The sequence below is a fragment of the Penaeus monodon genome, chromosome 34, assembly GCF_015228065.2.
Source record: "Penaeus monodon isolate SGIC_2016 chromosome 34, NSTDA_Pmon_1, whole genome shotgun sequence".
NCBI classification, from domain to species: domain Eukaryota; kingdom Metazoa; phylum Arthropoda; class Malacostraca; order Decapoda; family Penaeidae; genus Penaeus; species Penaeus monodon.
In genome coordinates this window covers 32,941,557-32,941,818 of record NC_051419.1, presented here as the reverse complement: position 1 = coordinate 32,941,818, position 262 = coordinate 32,941,557, and positions in this window count along the sequence as shown.

Sequence of the window (262 nt, the reverse complement as noted above, 5' to 3'; positions counted from 1 at the left end):
CTGTTCAGAATTGTATGAAATAATGAGGCAGAGAGAACATATAATGTACACCATTGCAAAAGTAATGGTTAATAATATGAAAAAGTTGCTAATATGAAACAATTTCATTAGATAATCTCAAAGAGTTCAGATCAGTTCTGAAAAACTTTTTTTGTTTGAGTCAGATCTAATTTATGAAGACATATTCTCATATTAAAAGAGGAGTAACAACTATTTTTTTTTTTACACAATCTGTCTTTGAACAAAAAATACTTTGAAGAGG